This window comes from Pelodiscus sinensis, chromosome 1 (genome assembly GCF_049634645.1).
Source record: "Pelodiscus sinensis isolate JC-2024 chromosome 1, ASM4963464v1, whole genome shotgun sequence".
NCBI classification, from domain to species: Eukaryota; Metazoa; Chordata; order Testudines; family Trionychidae; genus Pelodiscus; species Pelodiscus sinensis.
The window spans coordinates 72,406,646-72,421,194 of record NC_134711.1 but is presented as its reverse complement, the minus strand read 5'-3'; the positions used below and the strand labels follow the sequence as shown (position 1 = coordinate 72,421,194).

Below are 14,549 nucleotides of genomic sequence, written 5' to 3'. Positions count from 1 at the left end.
GGGCTAGAAATAATAGTGTGAATACTGGAGCTCTAGCAGACACTTAAACTAGCCAGCTGAGGTCAAACGCAGAGACCAGGTGGGCTTGAGAGCCCAAGCTGGTGCCAGAGCCATTATACATGCTCTCCTCTTTTTAGCAGGATAGTTTGAACCAAACTAGTGGAAGTCTGTGTCCCTGAGCAGGAAGGCTTGCTCCCTGCATCAGTGTGGCCTAGCCCATGCCCTCTCCCACAGGAACCATGGGCCAATGTAGCTGTGATTGTTCATACCTGCAGATGCTCAGGTACAGAAAGCATCTAGCAGCCTATCAGGGGCTAATTGCATCTGGCACACTGGCTGCTTATTGCCCATCCATGGTCTAGAATATACTTTGACCTGCCGTATTAATTATCACCTGAGAAATAACAGTTGTGTTTTCTTAATGAGAATGCTAGGCAGGAGCAGCTAATTGGTTAATTACATATAACTGTTTGCTGCCTTACACAAAGCTTGCTACTTTTTCTGTTAAACTGCTGAGTTTTTTCTTCCATTCTAAGTTTGGGTAGTGTTTTGTTTTCCATTTTGAAAAATAAAATAAGACATTGATTGGTTTGTATTACATTTGACTTTTTTTCATCTTAAGAACCTAAGGAAGAATCAGAAGAATGCCTGGAAGAAAAGAGAATGATTGTCTTACACAAAATTGACTACCAATTTTAAACTTTGGAGTATTAAGCTTAAAAATTATTCTACTCAGGGGAGAATGGACATTGAAAATGGAAGAGCAAAAAAATCCACCAAGATGCACAAAATAAAGTTGGGTGAAGGAAGAACGTAAAGATGATCTAGTAAGTTCTTATTTTTGGACAAATATTACTAATGAAAAATTCAATTTGCTGTCTTTTATGGTAGAGTTTGTTAGTTGCAAATAAAATAAGGTTGAAAAACTGCTTTCAGTGTTACTCCTGCCTTTTCATTGTTTATGTAACTTTCTAGAAAATTCTCTCTTTTGGGCAGAAATTTTACCAGTCAGCCTGTGTTCTTTTGGTTTGGTCTTAAAAGGTGGGTAATTCCTTTCTGCTATGTCTGCAGTGTACAGAGATGGAAATAAAATGTTTTTCCTACTTAAAAGAATCAACAAACCTATTTCCCTATTTTTGTCTCATCTTCCCCTTCTTCTGTTTTGATAACTAATTATAGCTGCAGTTTTAATAGGTAAGTAGTTGAAGGCTGACATTCCTTCAGGAAATGAATTAACATTGTGAGATAAGGTGGTTGTGCTAGTTGTGAAGTGTGTGTGTCTGGCTATAAGATAGCAAATGGCTTGTCTTGCTTTTTGAAGTTTTGTGTTGGGTACACATTGGCTGTGTCTACACTGGCCACATAACCCATAATAGCTATGGAAATGAGAGAAGTCAGAATAGGGAAATGCACGGGGGATTTAAATATCCCCCACGGGATTATAATAAACATGGTCGCCGCTTTTTTCCAGCTTGGGGAAAAGCCGGAAAAGAGCGTCCAGACTGGCGCGATCCTCCGGAATAAAGCCCTATTCCGGAGGATCTTATTCCTACTTGCAAGGAATAAGAGATCCTCCAGAATAGGGCTTTATTCCGGAGGATCGTGCCAGTCTGGACGCTCTTTTCCGTCTTTTCCCCAAGCCGGGGAAAAGCGGTGGCCATGTTTATTTAAATCCCGTGGGGGATATTTAAATCCCCCGCGCATTTCCCTATTCTGACTTCTCTCATTTCCATAGCTATTACGGGTTATGTGGCCAGTGTAGATACAGCCATTGTGTATAGCAATCTTAACTGATGCACACTGTCGTGTTTTCTGTGAGAATATACATGTGCCTATGCTAGCTTTCAAAATAAAGGCAAATGAGTATTTGTGCTATCCCAGAGCCTGTCCAGTAGCATGCACTGTCCCTTAGTACACTCCCTTTTTGTTGTTCTGGTTGTAGGTCTGATTGCGAATCCAAGCTCATGTCATATAGAGGGAGAGTTTATATTCTGGAATTCCTGTTTTTGTTAATTTAGAAGACTATTTTATTTAGATTTTAGAAGACACTTTGAAGAATGTTTCCTTCCAAGTTCCTTCCCCAAGACTGTCTTGTGGCCACTACTGAAATACTCTCTGGAATTAGCAGAATAACTACCCTTCTCTATAAGGCTCTGATATTGCACCTCTTAACATAGGAACATTTCACACTGAACCAATAATTGTTTTTCTTGTTACAATGCTGAATTTTTCTTTTGAAAGATATTAATGCCAGAAGCCCAGCATTCATCTAACAGCCCCTACCCTCCAAACACACCAGTGTGTGCAGTGAAGAGGATAAAGAAACAGATTTCTGTTTCAAGCCTCCAAGGGTTTTATTGTAAAGATTAAGTGGTGGGGAGGGGGAGAAATGTTTTTAAATATCATGAGACATTGATTCTTGGTAGCGGTTGTTCATTTCCTTTGTTGGGAGTCTACAGAAGCTGCATTGCTTAATCTTTCAGAGAGGGAGGATGTTTCATGTCCTCATGTTGCTTAGTAATGGCTGCTTTCAAAGCTGAAATGTTAACTCTCCTCCCCAAATATGCTGGACTGACTGGACAATATAGGCTTTGGGGGATCTCCTTGGTATGTGTAAATATGCTGGTAGGTCAGACCAAAGACCATTACTGGGTGCTTAAGAGAGAGGGGTAGGAAACACAAAATGAATAACTACTTCATAATTTGTCCATGAGACAATTTCTTCTGCCTTCATGCAATTTGTTAATTATTCTAAACATGACCCTCACCCTTAATTTTTGTTCTAATTGGAACAGAGTGGAATACTGTGATACTCCTGCTTTGCTGCAGTTAAAGCTTGGTTCCCAATGTCTAGATTGCTCATTTGGCATCAATAGGAGGAACTTAGAAAACAATTATTGTAAATCATTTTCAGTGATCTAATATATAAAGGAGTATGTTTGTGCTCTAATAACATGGACACTGTAAGACCTACCAAAACCAAACTTTTCATAGGATAACCTTTCCTCTAGGAGAAGGTTTTACGATATGGTGGGAGGGAAGAGATGAGAGACCGGGGCTGCACAGAGCTTGGCAGTGCGGGGGAAGCAGCTTCCCACCATTGCTGGAAGCATCTGGAGGCCCCTCTTCAATATTGAGATTGGTTGGCCGCTAGGCCCTCAGTCAATGGGCTGGCGGGTGGCTGCTGGGGCTCGCTCTAGGCAGCGTGGGTGGGGCTGCTGTTACGGCTCAGCTTCCATTTTGAAAAAATGTCAGAAGGAGGCGCATTGGGGACCTGGAGGTGAGAGCAGGGAGAGGGAATGAATGGTCTGGGAGGGCTGGACTGTTGGTGGTGAGTGGGAGGGGTGGGCTTGTTCGGGAGGACTGGACTGTTGGGAGCGAATGGGGGTGGGCAGGATGGGGGGGCTGGACCATTGGGGGATACATGGGGGGAGGGCAGGATTGGGGGGCTGGATTATTGGGGGGAGGGCTGGTCCAGGGGGGCTGGACTATTGGGAGCAAGTTGGGGGAGGGCAGGATTGTAGAGGGATGAAGGAAGTGGGGCCGGACAGTCCTGCAGGGAGTGAGTGAGAAATGAAGCCCATGGCAGGGGGGGGGGGGTCTCCTTTGAGGGGCCCTGGCCCAAGGGGCAGCACTGGATGATGCTGGGTGAGTGAGAAATTAATCCAAGGTGTGGGGGGTGTCCCTCAAATCTGGGCACTGGTCCTGGGTTTGATACTGGATGATCCTGGGGTAGGGGATGAGAGATGCAGTCCATGGGAGGGTCAAGGGGGTGGTGCTGCAGGAGGGACTATAGAAGTGCCAGCAGGCTCAGGTAGCTGACTCATAGATGGGAGAAGAGTTTGAGGTGTCACCTTGAAATCTCTCAGATTCATTAGGGGTTAGCCTTGAGGCATCCCTACACTCAGCTCTTGGATGAGAATTTGCAGACCCAACATGCCTACCCCCTACCAAAAAAAAAAAAAAAGCTTCTACAAGCATAATTAGCAAAAATACCATTGGAAGCAAAACATTGCATTGTTGAAGAGGGGCCTCCATATGCTTTCAGCAATGGTGGTGAAACAAGCCATGGTGATTAGGGGGCTCTCCCTTCCACTGTGCTTTTAATGGCTCCAAGACTCATGACATGGGAAGAAAACAGAGACATAGTTTCTATTGTGACTTTCGTATCTAAGTTTTCCAAGTCAAATAGCTCTGATTCTCAATATTGCAATGCCTCTTTTTTGAGACACAGATTTTGCTTTATGCAGCAGTAGAAAAGCATGGGGGTCTGCCATAATGGCCAGATGTCAGGCACTGGCAGGTGCGGTGTGGCTGGAGGCTGTCAGGACCAGCTTCTGCTCTTCTAAATTTTGTTCCTCTGGCTTCCTGGGCAATGTCAGGTAAGTCCAGCTAGTATCCTACTATTTGGTTCCCACCCTCTTATTGTAAGAGCTACATACCTCAGGGGTGGATTAGCATAAGCATGTCCCAAGTTTCTTTGGACCATATCATTACAGTTTTTTCTTATTTTCTCACTTCCCCTGCCCCTACATTTTCTCTTTCCTGGTAAGTGTAACTCCCCCACTCACCAGAAGACTATGCTTCTGGTGGGGGTAGGGTGAAGGTGAGGGCATCTAGTAGTACTCACAGCAAAATATTGAGACTACAGTACAGGCAGTCCCCGGGTTACGTACAAGATAGGGACTATAGGTTTGTTCTTAAGTTGAATTTGTATGTAAGTCAGAACTAGCTCCAGATTCAACTGCTGCTGCTGAAACTGACCAGGGGCTGACTACAGGAAGCTGGAGGCAGAATTGCTCTGCCCCCAGCTTCCTGGAATCAGCCACTGATCAGTTTCAACAGCGGCTGAATCTTGAGCCTGGGACAGAACAGCTGGGCTGCCAGGTAGGTCCCTGCAGGACCAACCCGGCATCACCCCAGCTGCTCTACCCCAGGGTCCACAACAAAAGCCTGGACTGCTGGGGGGGGGGGGGGCGGCGCATTAGCTGCGCCCCCCCCCCCCAGCAGACCAGGGACACGGGGAGCAAAGCCGCAGCGGCGGCGGGGTGCCGTGCCTCTGAGGCTTTGCTCTGGCTTTGCTCCCCGTGTCCCTGGTCTGCTGGAGACGGTCCCCAGCAGACCAGGGGCACCCGGAGCAGCTTTTCTTGCCCCGGAGGTCGAGGTGGTGGGACCGCTGCGCTCTGGGTGGTCCCGCTGCCTGCGAGTTCCGGGGCAAGAGAGCCCCGTTCGTAAGTGCGGAGCCGACATAAGTCGGATCCGCGTAAGTCGGGGATTGCCTGTATAGGTAAAAGAAACACTGTCCACTGAAAGGTCCTTTAAAATATTTTAGCTGTTAGTATTAAGTAACTCCATAGATTGGGCATTACAGTGACACAGCAAATCTTCAAAGGTATAGAGATGCTTAATTCCCTGAGCCAAAAGGACTAAATGGTGCCCTTGCCTCCCCACTCCTGTTTCTCCAACTTGTTTGTTTTTGTTTGCCAGGATTTGTGGGAGTTTTGCTTGCATAGGGATCTCATATAATTCTGTCCAACTACCATGTAGTTGCCCTATGCAATGGACCATGGCACAGCAATCAAGTGAGTAACTCCCACTTCAGGAAGCCTGTGATAGGAACAGAGGTGTAGTCAAGAGGGGTTTCTTTCCAATCCCTTTGAACTGTGGTGAAGAGAGCCCTTAAGCCTTAGAAGGAAGGATTTGTGGAAACAGTCTCCTACACTCTGAACCTCATTCAGGTTGTGTGATAAATGAGCCCAGATATCCGATATCAAATAAGCCTGCACAGAGCCCAGAGCCTCTGACTGGACAGGGCTGATTAATCACCTGGGAATCTGTGCTGCCACCCAGCTTAGAGGGAACATTTGTTTCTCAGCAGGCCACAGGAACTGATGTGCAGATAGCAGTAGCAGCTCCCCTGAGGTTGGGAAGTCACTGACTCAAGGGAGCTCTGCACTGCTGCCTCTGTATCAGAGACAGCAGCGTGGTGTGCCAGGTGGGAGCTGGTCTGCAAGGGGAGTCAGTTTAAAACCAACTCCCCATGTGGACTGGCTGCCTGTTGCCCAGTGCTACTGCCTCTGATAAAGAGGCAGCAGCCCCATCTAGGGGGTGGTCTGAGCTCCCAGAGCCGGCACGAACCTGAATTGAGCCATGCTGCCTATCTGCCTGGCTCCTAACATGCTTTAAATCTGGAGCCGCAGCAGGGATATGTCCTGGACCCGTCGTAAGCCAGGACAGTGGGACTGCTGGCCAGCCTGCTAAAAAATGAACTGGCAAGTGTGTGTGGGGCAAGGGGGATGTATGTAGTCCAGTGATTCCCAACCTTTTTCCCATGAAGAAATCCCTAAAATAATTTTTCATATGCCAAGGAATCCCTATCTATGAAAACGATTGCTTGGCAGAAAAAGTTGACAGGGGCGAGCGCAAATCAATTTCTAAATTTTTTCAAGAAAATGTATTTGTAAAGAGCTCTTTTATTTATATATACACACATACACTAGTCTATTAGCCTGTCATAAGACAGGATTTTCAGGTCTTTCCTCCACGTCCGTCTTCTCTTCTGTGCCTCTGGTCTTTCGCTCTGTTTCTCTCTCTTCTCCTCCCCCTCCTGCCTCTCACTTGGGGGACCGCGGAGACCAAATGGCCTTTAGGGGACCACAGAGCCCAAATGGTCTTTTAGGCTCTGCACTCCCTGTGCTGCATGGGGAGCACGAAGCCCAAACGGTCGCTTGCGCCACTTGCTTCCACGCGGCAGCCCAGCTGAGTGGCGCAAAAGTCAGCCAAGCACCATGGTGGGAGCCAAAGGGTGGGGGGGAGGGGGGGGAGGTGATGTTCACAGCCAGGGGGCAGGGCCTGGAGCCACTGCCCCGCCTTCCTTCCCCTCCTGCCGTGGTGCTCAGCTGACTTCTGCACTGCTCAGCTGGGCTGCCACGGGAGAGCAAACAGCTGTTTGAACCCCACACTCTCCATGCAGCACAAGCCCCCCCCCAGAGGGAACAGCCAGCAATTTGGTGTTACAGATGCTGACACCGGGCTACCATATATATATGTCAGCTTACATTGTAAGACAAAAAAATTGGAGCATTTTTCCTGTCTTTCTTTTTGTATTATCTGATCTTTTTCTTTCAATATCAAATCTCCTCTTCCTCCTGACTCATATTTTCTCTCTTTCTTTTCTCCTACCTCCTTCTCTCGCACTTGCGGAGCCCAAATGGCTGCTTGCTCCCACACAGCAGCCCAGCTGAAATCAGAGGGCGGGAGGTGGAGGGCCTGACAGATGCTCCAGGCCCCACCCAGCATTATTTATTCCATGATTTCTTGAGGAACCCCTCATGATGGTCTGTGGAACCCCAACTAGGAAACACTGGTGTACTCTATAGCATTAACCTATAAGCTTTTGCTTCCTGGTTAATCAACGACATGTTTACATCCTTAGTTTAGACCTTCCCTGGCTGGTTGGCAGTAGGGAAGGGACTGATAGCAGGACTCACCCACCCCCACCCGCTTCCTGGGGCACCAGAGAGAGGTGCCTTCACAGCTGCCTTGTACAGGCCTGCGGTAGGGCCACCAAAAGGCAGAAGCAAGTGGCCGATCCAGCCACTGGTTGTCACAGGATCACCGCACTGGCCCCTCTGCTTGGTGCAAGGAAATCGGAGCGCTCCTAGGCGGGGCGACGGGCAGATGTGCTGGATGATCCGAGGCTGGCCTCTTCCATTGCCAGTGGCAGGGTCACGTCCTGTAACCCCGCCAGCAGGAGCGAGCGGAGCAAGGGCCCTCGCGCGAGCGTGTCCTCTCGGGTTGAGCCCGGCCGGCCCTAGCGGGCTCGCTCATTGGCGGGGCGGGCGCTGTGCGCGCCGCGGGGAAGCGCCGCTGCAGCTGGGGCCCCGCGTGTGCGTGCAGCAGAGCGAGCAGACGTGATTACTTCAGAATGTATTTCAGGGCTGGTGGAAACCACTGCGGCAGCTTCCAGGGGAAGCCCCAGCTGAGGAGGAAGAGAAAAGCAGCGCTGGCCCCCTCCCCCCCAGCTTCCTCCTCCTTACCTGGCGAGCTGGGCGCCTGGCTCAGCAATGCAGGCGCGCCCTGGCGGGCAACACCCTGCTCTCCCGCCCGGGGGAGAGGCGGCTTTGAGAGCCGTAGCGTTTCCAAGCGCGCAGCGCGATTCCAAGTGCATGTGGCTGCAATCGCCCGCTATTGTCCCGGCTTTGTCATGGCCGGATTATAGGAGCGGGGCCGTGCTATGACGCTCCATATCCGATTAGAAGGCGATGTCAGAGCCTTTGCCTGTCTCTCTTCCCACCCCCCACCCAATCGTAGCACGCGGCCGCTTAGGGATGGCCTGTGGCTTGAAAGACCCGGGCACCCACGCACGAGGAGGCTAGGCCGGACGTGGGAACAGCCCGGCAAGTTTCGGGAGCTCTGGGAGGAGCGGTGGAGTGGCCCCCAGACTCCCAGTGTTCCCCTCCACGCAGCGCTCCTGAGTGGGCAGCCTCGCCCCTTGTCCGGCTACAGATCAGTGTCCGCCTGTGACTCGCGTTCCTTGAGTCTGTTCATCTTGCACCAGAGCGGCTCCATTGGGTGGCTGCAGTGACTCCTGACTTACCCCAGGAGGTCGGACTCTGAGGGTCTATGAGGAAAGGGGTGGGCGAAGGCTAGCCAGCTTCTTTTTAATCGCGCTTTTTCTTACTACTTCTGGCCTGTGTTCATTACACGCGCTGCTGCTGATCAGCCTGGGGAAGGGCCGCTTGTGAAGCAATGGTGATTTCCGGCCACCCTCCCTTAAGTTTTTATTAAAAACAAAAGAAATTCACTCATCCCCTGCCCGCCCCCTAATCCCCAGTCTCCAGCTGTAAAGATGCTGCTGCTGCTTGAAAGAGGCTGCTGGAGCTTTAAGAGCCGCCTCCCCCCTCTCTTCCTCCTAACAATGGTCTGAACCAAGCTCTGCTTCCCAAAGCAAAATTTGTAATATGCCATTTTTCCCATGGACGCTTTTCCTTTTGGCTGCTGACGAAGTGGCCGAAGAAAATGCCGAGTTGCCTTGCAGACACGCCTGCCGGGAGAAGGGCGCTGGGGCTGTGGTTTTCTCTGAGCAACGCCTGTGTCATCCTTGCTAGGAAGATGCTCCAGGACTGCCCAGCTGTGTGAGCCCCCATCAAAGCCGGTAGAGACTGCGGTTGTCATTGATCAACGGAAGGAGCAGACGCCGAAGTAAAAGCCACTAGGTACTGAAACCTGCATATCTGAGCTCCACCATCCTTTCTTATCCCCAGTCCCCCCCAAGGGGAGATGGGATGCAAATGCAAATTCTTCCTCTCCGCTGGTCCCTGTAGTATGCCTTGGCTTATTTAAACGTGGCTCTGTACTGATCTTTGAGAGATGGGAGAATTTGAGTGTAAAAAACCACGAAGTAAACTTCTTTTGGGGTGGGGGTTGCTGGAGGGCTGCAGAATAGGTGGTTGGAACATGTTTTATGTTAATTCACTGTGTTCATTACCGGCTGTGTAAAAAGGAGTGCAAAAGGATTCTGTGAAGATGATTTCATAGTTTAGTGAAGATTTCAGGAGAGAAGGAGTTAACTAGGAGGAGGAATATGCATGTAATGCAACTCAGACAATGGCAAGGATTTTCCATATGGAATTACATTGTGTGGGTTAAGTGAGGTGTTGAGAGAATCTGTGAATAAATCATTGGTACAATCAGTTCTACTGCAATCACTGTATCCATTTATTTTTAGTTGTAAACGCAAAATGTTCAGAATGGTTCAATAAAAAAAGGATGGAGTGTAGGGTGAGTCTTCAAAGCTGATGTCACTGTAGACAGCATCACATCAGAGAGTACTGTAGTCACTTTCCCCCTTGGCAATATCCTAAGCAGAAATTTAACTGGAAATTGACTTCTAAATCTGCATGCAAAATTAATATCTGTGTAAAGCAAAGTCAAGGGGTTTAAGACAGAGGTAAGGTACAAAAGTGATGGGATAAAATTAGAAACACTTCCTATATGCCTCAAGTCTTCAAGGTGAACTAAATGATTGCTCTACAGAGCTTTACAGATAGATATAATTTCTGATTTTCCACACTCACAATCTCCTCAAGTGAAAGGAGTGCTGGAAAGAAATACTGGTTCCAGATTACATGAATTACTTCTGAATGAGAGACTTTGTTGCAGTCACACAACTTTTTTATAATTGAGACACCAGAGAGGACTCAATTTTGGGTGGGGTCAAGTCAGAAGAAATACTAGAACTTCGTATTCTCTTAGTGTAATTATATGTATTCCAGATACTTTGTCTTCTGAGAATTATTCAGAATAAAGCAAATTTTAAATGTGTTCATACGATCACATCTGGACTGTAATTATCTACGTCTCTAAGCTTAAGAAACACAAAAAAGAAAAACAACAACATAATCCTTATTTGGGGTGATTTTGAGAACGGACATTCTATAGCTGTAGCCACAGGATGCTTTTGAACTGTACAATTTGTTTCAATTAATGTCCAGTCACTTCAAATGTTGTGTATAAACTGAGTTCTGCAACCTCCAGATGAGTCAACTACATGATTGTTCATGGTGAGGACGTGTTGCAGATAGCTAGGTAGGTCTATTATGCAGTGACCCAGAGCTATTTTTTAGGAGCAGACTACTTTTTCAGCAAAGAGTACTTTTGTCAATTAAAATCTCTGTTGACCACAGAGGAAAAACATACATGATTTCATTGATTATTTCAAGCCTTGGTCAAATACCCACTTTGATCTGGCTAATATATGCTGACACATGTACATAAAAATACCTGAGATCCCTTTTTGAAGGTACATGATATCAATCTCAAGATTTGCACATTTCCGCAGTTTCTCCCATTGTTGGTCACTGGGTCAGGTTCTGTGAAGGTGAAGTCCAGAAAATACTATCATTAACTTTAGTAGGTTTTGGATCATGTTCTATGCAGATGAGAGGGGGAAAAACCAATGAACTGTATAAACCTTCAGATTGTCATCATGTTATTTCACCACATGCTGTTACATATAGAAAAAACCTTGCTCTGTGAAATGTTAGTATGAACTTAAGTATTCCATCAATGATACTAAAAAGTACACTTGGGGTGTGTGTGTGTGTGTGTGTGTATATATATATATATATTAATTATATATACTTCCATAATATGCATGGAATTCTCTAGTTGAGTGATGTGAGTATTGGAAGTAAACACAATTTAAAATTAGGCTTATTTTTGTTCTTTAATGTTAAAGGTGAGCTACAAAGCTAAAAGTGATTTACTTCCTGTAATACAGAAGCTGAAGGCGCTCTGTCCTTTTCTGTGTGCTCAAACGGAGCACATCACCTTAATGACTACCCAGGTATGGGAAACAGGCATTCAGTACATAATTTTTAATGGAAGTGCGGAGGGCTTCCCTTCATACCACTTTCCTTTATATGGTGCTGGAGGGCTCAGTTTCGCCATGATTTTACACACATTTTCAATTTCCATCATGGGTACTGAGTGCCCTCAGCTCCCATTACTATTTGGCATTGGCTTTTTCTAGCAAAAGGGGTTTTAATCAATGTCAGTAGCTGTTGATGAATCCAAGAAGCAGTAGTCCTGTGTTTCCAAAGAAGCAGGGATAGATAGCAGTGATGGGCACAGTATGGTAGTGGTGCTGCTGAAAGGGACCCAAGCTGCGTGTGGGATTATTCCTCTTGTTCAAACAAAAGGTTTAAACATTCTAGTTCAAAATATTAAGAATTGGTGTGTTTAGTTATTTTCAAGTAAGGAACTGATTGAAATGTAAAACTTCTTTAAAGGAGCTTAGTAGAGTCTTTCTTTAATTCAGACAACTTCACACTTGGTCGTGATCAGTTCACATTAAAACAGTTATTCCAGGTGATTGTTTTACAGAATGTGAGTGCTCCTGGTGTCCCTTTAAAAAAAAATCCTAAAATGTGTGGTACTTTCCATTTCTCTCTCTTTTTTCCTCTATCAAAATTTTCAGACACTCAAACCCGCCTATCACCTTCATACCTAAGCTTTCTGCTCTTGTCTGTCCATATGAAATAACCACAATATTATACCCAGCTCATTGGAAATTTAAGACGTACCTTAAATCCTCACATGTCTTACCTCCATTTTCACCCTTTGTGTGCCTCCTCAGTTCTCTTGTACAGTATCTCTGTATTTTATTCAATTATGTCCCACTTACATCTGTAGTCTAACATTTTTAACTTTCTTGAAAGAAAAAAAGGCTTGCATCAGACCCCAGTTTTTAAGATTGCTTATGGTGAAAGATTGAAGTCCTTAAGTAATCCTGGTGATTGTCATTCAGGATCTCAATCCTTGCTCACTTGAGTAGGAGTTTGCCTAAATAATACTTGAAGAATTGAGGCCTTAGAGTTTTCACCACCAGGAACCAATTTACTGAGCCTGCTTTGTTCCCCGGCAAAGTTGTTTCCAGAAGAAAATGTTTTTTTTCTGGTGAAAATAGAATGTATTTTTGTTGATAAATGAGGGAGTTGTCCAAGAAGGAAAAACTCAGCCAGTAGTGGGTACAGAACTATATATTCAAATAACTTTTCAATGTTCTGAATATCTCAAAGTGCTTCATGATATGTTTAAAATTCAATTTTAATCTAGTGTGTCTTTATCACCTATATTATAAACAAATCAGTGACTACTGTGATAGTAGTAGTATTGTATTTTTTTTCTTTTCATGATCCCTTCTGCAAATCCTAATAGAGACTGGCTTTGCTAGAAAGGCATAGCTATTCAAGAAGTAATTTTTCTCCTGCCTGGAGTCTTTTTAAACATTTCTGTTTAAAAAAAAATCTCTTGTAACAATTTCTTTGCTTTGGTGGTAAAGCAATCTTAAATCTTCCTTTAAATTTTTTTTTTATGAGAGATTCTTGGAATGACAAATGATGCAGAAAAATAACGTCAACATTATACTTTCAGCTATGAAAGACCATTCTGAAACTTCTTAGATTTCTGATCTCCTTTGTGAGAACCCACTTTCTAGCACAGAATGCGTAATCCTGATTTATTCTTCTGAGGCTCATATTCTTAAAATGAATAACTTCCTAAAATGTCAAAGGAAACCACGTTGGAAATCTCCATTTTTGGGTGGCCAAATTCCTAGCCTTCAGACTGGGGTTTTGGATGTAATGGCTCAGTACTTTATGAAATCAGACCCTGTTTAAGTTGTCTCAGATTGAGTACTCAAAAACTGAGATGCCTAAATCAAAATTTGCTTCTGAAAATTTAGGTTACTTTTTTTTAATAAACAGTAGTATAAACGCCAAAACGTGCTATTAAGAAGTCTTTTGCCAAAGCAGAATTATGATTTAAAGCAAATCTAAGTTGTGTTCTAAGAAGATATGGAATTCCAAAAATGAGGATTTTGATACTTTAAAAATGTAATGGTTGTGGTTTTGATTTTATATCTCCTCCTGATTTGCCTTCCAGTTTAAAACCAGTTTCTTTGAAAAGTCCTTCTTTGGAGAAGCAGCCATGAGTAATGATTTAATTATTAAAAGAAGCAATATCTTAGGACTTCACAAAGCACTATACACAGATAGACATGGAAATATGTGGGTAGACTATATGTATTTTCATGTCCATAAACCGATTTGCACACAGAGCTGTATGCGGAATCGATGGGTGTTAGTGTAAAAACAATATAATGGAGTAGCGAATTGGGTCTAAGATCTTTATTCAGATCCTATGGTCGATGTAGGCCAGGGGTGAGCAAGAGTGCCTCTGTGGGCCGTATCTGCCAAGTGGATTGATCTGGCCTGTAGACACCCTGCTGCTCCTGCGACCCCAAGCTAATAAGAGTCTGTGGGAAGCAGAGAACAGATGTGCCTTGGCCCCGCCCCTTCTGCCCGAGGCCCTGCCCCTTGAGGGGTGGCCCAGGGCCACATCAAAAATTTGTGAAGTGTCCCCCCCCCTTCTAAAATTATTGCCCACACCTGATGTAGACTATAGTTGCGCATAATTAATACATGGGAGATGGATCACAAATGAGTACCTGATGCTCTATGTATACCTTAAAAAAGCATGTAGCCTTTGAATGTGAACTTATTAGTGACTGCTGACATTCCAGCAAAAGTTTTGAATTAGGAAGTCCAGACCATAAAGCAGGCATGGGCAAAATCCAGCCCACCAACCCACTGGATCTGGCAGGAAGCCCCAGGCAGGCTCCCCGCTTGTTTAGCTCCCATCACATGTTGCTCAGAAATGCAACTGTGGGTCGGTTTCAATTTAAAAACTGAGCCCGGAGGGTAAGGAGAAAGCTTTAGGAGCTGCTTCAGCCATCTAGCACAATCTCAATGGCCTGCTTCTGGCCAGAAACTGGCCAATGGGGAGCTGCATGTTTCAATAAAAGGCAGCCACGAAGCACAAGGGGCTCGTAGTTATTCACAGAGTACATGGCTGCAGCCTGTGCAGGGGCAGGACAGGCGGGGAGGCTGATTCAGGAATAGGTTGCTGGATTGTAAGTCTCCTGGCCAGAGCCTGCATTTCCTTCTCTTCCCCAACCTTCTCTTCCCCCTACTCCACATACC

At 45.7% G+C, this 14,549-nt stretch overlaps 1 protein-coding gene across 1 annotated transcript in view; it reads left to right on the top strand.

The window, feature by feature from the left end:
• Nucleotides 1-512: 512 nt before the first annotated feature.
• PPFIA2 (PPFI scaffold protein A2) overlaps nt 513-14,549 on the top strand; it is a 608,376-nt gene continuing 594,339 nt past the window's right edge. Inside the window, exons 1-3 of the mRNA XM_075932507.1 lie at nt 513-827; nt 4,251-4,382; nt 7,939-9,218. The gene's annotated coding sequence lies outside the window, so the exon portion shown is untranslated. The remainder of the gene's footprint in view (nt 828-4,250; nt 4,383-7,938; nt 9,219-14,549) is intronic.